This window comes from Chrysochloris asiatica, unplaced genomic scaffold, assembly GCF_000296735.1.
Source record: "Chrysochloris asiatica unplaced genomic scaffold, ChrAsi1.0 scaffold00005, whole genome shotgun sequence".
Classification (NCBI taxonomy): Eukaryota; Metazoa; Chordata; class Mammalia; order Afrosoricida; family Chrysochloridae; genus Chrysochloris; species Chrysochloris asiatica.
In genome coordinates this window covers 12,034,917-12,039,794 of record NW_006408523.1, presented here as the reverse complement: position 1 = coordinate 12,039,794, position 4,878 = coordinate 12,034,917, and positions in this window count along the sequence as shown.

The window sequence follows — 4,878 nt, the reverse complement described above, 5'->3', positions numbered from 1 at the left end:
TACACAGATAATGCAATACCAATCCAGATTCCAACGACATTCTTCAAAGAGATGGAAAAAGCAATTACAAACTTTATATGGAAAGGAAAGAAACCCAGGATAAGCAAAGCACTGCTTAAGAACAAGAATAAAGTTGGAGGCCTGTCACTCCCTGACTTTAAAATATACTTTAAAATATACCCTAGGTCCATCAAGAGAGGAAAGCACAAATAGAATGCGGGACCTTATCCAGAGAAGCAGCAGTGCCAGAGATGGAGGCAGAGATGGGTGCATGGAGAAGGGGAGCGGCTGAAAACTCTGGATTCATCAACAAAGAAGAAAAGGACTAAGAACTGGCGGCCAGGAGCAGACTTGTAGAATGTGCCCTTTGGAGATGTACTTTATTATATATGCCTGAGTGGGATTTTTGCTTGTGTGTGTTTTAAAAAGCTAAAGTGGATAGAGAGACATACTTTTTTTTAACTGATGGTATATGGGGGGGATTATAATCAATGTAATGAAATAAGTTATATGAATTGTTGAATGTGAAACTGATGGTGTGCCTGTAAACTTTCACTCAATCCACAATAAAAACCTTAAATTAAAAAAAAAGAAAAGAAAAGAAATAATACATTGTGAGCATGTGGGATTCATACCAAGAAGGCTAGGATGGTTCAATATTAGAAGAACAATCAATGTAATCCACTATATAAATTAAACAAAGGAAAGGAACCACATTATCCTATCAATTGATGCAGAAAAGTCATTTGACAAGATTCAACATCCATTCCTTATAAAAATATTCAATAAAATTGGAATAAATGGGAAGTTCCTCAACATAACTAAGGACATATATACAAATCCAATACTCAACATTATTCTCAATGGAGAGAAACTAAAAGCATTCCCCTTGTGAACCGGAACCACACAAGGATGTCTTTTCTCACCACTCCTCTTCAGTATTGTGTTGGAAGTTAGCCAGAACTATAAGGCAAGAAAAAGAAAATTAAAGGCATCAAAAATGGCAAAGAAGTATTTGCAAACTATGATCCTATGCATAGAAAATCCCACCCACTCAGCAAGATGATTATTGGAACTCACTGAAAGATTGAGCAAAGTGGCAGACTCAAGATCAATATACAAAACTCAGCTGGATTACGCTACACTAACAAAGAAAGCTCTGAAAAGGAAATTAGAAAGAGAATACCATTTAAAATAGTAACCCCAAAATGAAATGTTGTTGTTAACTGCCACTGAATTGGTTCCGACCCATAGCAACCTTATATGAGGCCTCCAAAGAGCAACTGGTGAACTTGAACATCCAAGTTTTGTGGTTCAAACTGACTTTGCAGTCCAGAGCATTAACCCACAGAGTCACACCAGGAAATACTTAGGAATAAATCAAAACACAAAACCTATCCAAGAGAAACAAAAGACTTTTACAACAAAAACTACAAAATGCTACTACAAGAAACAAAAAGAGACTTACAAAGATGGAAGACTATATACCATGCTCACAGATAGGAAGACTTAACATTGTGAAAATTATCAGCTTGACTCAAAGCAATCTATAGATACAGACTCCAGTGTCAATCTTTAAAAAGCTGGAAAAATTGATCACCAACTTTATATGGAAAGGAAGAGTACCTCAGATAAACAAAGCATTACTTAAGAAGAACAAAGTTGGAGGTTTTTCACTTCCTGATCTCAAAATCTATTGCAGAGCTATAGTGGTCAAAACAGCCTGGTACTGGTACAACGAAAGCGACATAAATCTAAGGAACAGAATTGAGATCCCAGAAGTAAATTCATCTACATACAGTCTACTGATAGTTGACAAATGACCAAAGCATATTAAATGGGGAAGATATAGTCTCTTCAACAAATAGTGCTGGCAAAACTGGAAATTCATTTTCAGGAAAATGAAACAAGACCCATACAACACACCATACACAAAAACAAAAAAAAATATGGGTTAAAGATCTAAATTTTAAACCTAGAATTACAAAGATCATCAATAAAAAGATAAGGACAAACTTAGGAAAGATAAGGACAAACTTAGGGGCTCTAATACATGGCATAAATATACTCTGAAGCATACCTAAAAACACACCCACAGTTGAAGACAATATAGATGAGTTGTACATCCTAAAAATTAGTCACTTATGTGCATCAAAAGATTTCACCAAAATAGTAAAAAAAAAAAAAAAAAAAGAGTCTACAGACTAGGGGGCAGGGGAGGAATTTGCAATGACATTTCAGACAAGGGACTGATCTCTAAAATTTATAGAAAATTACAACATCTCTACGAGAAAAATGCAAACAACCCAATTAAAACATGGGTATAGGACATAACAGACACTTCACTAAGAAGATATTCAGACAACCAACAAACATATGAAGAAATGTTTGCAATCATTAGCCATTGTTGTTATTGTTGTTGTTGAGTGCCATCGAGTCAGTTCCGACCCATAACAACCCTGTATAGGATTTCTGAGGAGCAGCTGGTGAGCTTGAACCACTGACCTTGTGGCTCAAACTGACTTTGCAGTCCAGCACATTAACCCACAGGCTCACACCAGCACCATAAGAAAGATGCAAATCATAACAATGAAATATCATCTCATGCCAGCATTAATAACAAAGCTAAAATAAACAAAACAAAACAGAAAACAACAAAGCTGGTGAGTGTGTAGAGCGAATGGGCCCTTCCTACATTGCTGATGGGACTGTAAAATGGTGAAACCACTATGGAAAATAATATGTTACTTTCTCAAAAAGTTGGAAGTAGAAATACCACATGACCTAGCAATCCCTCCACTTGGTATACACCCATAAGAATTAAGAGCTGACACACCTTGAGATATACACACTGATGTTCATTGCAATACTATTAACAATAGCAAAAAAGATGAAGACAGCCCAAATGCACATCAATGGAAAAATTAATAAACAAACTTTCATACATACACACCATGGAATACTATGCAACACTGAAGAATGATGATAAATTGGTAAAACACCTCATAACATGGGTGAACCTGGAGGACATTATTCTGAGTGAAATTAGTCAGTCATGAAATAACAAATATTGTATGATACCACAATTGTAAAAGCTTAATAGAGGATTTTCATGTTAAAAGAAACATTTTTTGATGGTTGTCAGGGGTGAGAGGGAAGGAAAAGTAATTCACTGGCTAGAAGGTAGACACATGTTAACTCAGATGATGAGCAGAGTAATATACAAGAAGAAGGAGGTTGGCAGAAGAATGCTGAAGACAGGGGAAGATACAGGGAAGTATGCAAGCATAAGCACTGGATTGCAAACCATAAAGTTTTTTAGTTCATCAGCTGCTCCATGGGAGAAAGATGAAGCTTTCTGCTCCCACAGAGATTTACAGCCTTGGAAATCCTATACAGGGTTGCTATGATCAAACCAACTTGGCTGAACTTAACAACAATATGCATATAAAAGATCTCTACAACTTAATATTGCACTAGGGTTTCTAATCAATATATGTTGAAATAATCATCTACAGGGAAAATTCAAGAGAATCTAAATATGAACTATTATAACAAATAAGTGAGTTCAACTATTATTTGGAGAGATCATTTATAAATTTAGCAACAGAAAGATATTTGGAAAATTCTTAAGTATCTTGAAATTAAGTAACATGCTTCTAAGTAATCCAAAGGTAAAGACAAACTCATGAGAGAAATTTTAAAATATTTTTAACTAGATAAAAATGAAACATATCATTTGTGGAATACAGCATCAAGTGGTACTTAGAGAAAATTTTATACCTTTATATTACAAAAGCCAAAAGGTATAAAAATCAATTCAGGTCCCAAGTAAAAATGCTAGAAGAACAAATTAAATTGAAAGTAGAAGAAAAGGAACAGGAGAGATAGGTATAGAAATTGGTGAAAGAGAAAACAAAAATATAAAAGATTAATAAAACAAGAAGCTGTTTTTTTAAAAAATGAAATTGACAAAGTTTATATAGCCTGATTTAGAAAAAAATAAATTAAACACAACTTTGCTGACTAAGGAATGAACGAAGGGACAGGATGATGATTCTAGAGACATTAACAGGATAAGGGGTTATCAGGTATGTCAACAAGTTACTAATGCATCAAAGATTCAAATTATCCAGTGTTGAAGCGAATGTGGAACAACTGACATTCTAATTCATTATAAAACAGAATGAAAAATTATGCTAGCAATTAGGAAACCACGTTGGCAGTTGTCAAGTTAATTATGCTTTTGAGGTCTTGGCAATTCTATTCCTAGAAATTTGATCAAGATAAATGAGAACATATGTCCACACAAAGACTTGTATGTGAATAGCCTCAAACTGGAAATAACTCAATAATATGTGAATGAGTAACAATTTGTAATAGATCTATAAAATGGAGAACATATAAACTGTTGATATACACAACAATCTGGATGAATCGCAAAAGCATTATGCTGAGCAAAGGAACATGTATGATTCCATTTGCTTAAATTTTTTAATTCTAGGAAAGACAAATCTCATTTATAGTAATACAAGGCAGATCAGTGAGCATGTGGTGTTGGGGTTAAAGATGAATATTGGGAAGGAGCACAAGGGAATCATTGGAAACAATTGAAAAAATCTGAATGGGGTTGTGGTATCGGCTGCATGGGTGAACATTTGAAATCTCATATGACTGTATACTTAAAATGTGTACATTTCATTGTATGTAAATTCTGGTTCAATAAAGTTGATTTAGAATATTAATGACACTATTATGTAATAACCTAGAAGGAGAGAAAACCTAGTAACCAACAATAAGATATTCTAAAATGGTCAGAAACATGCAAGAGTTTTATGGACTCAATTATAAAATACCTGCATTATTTTTTTTAAATTC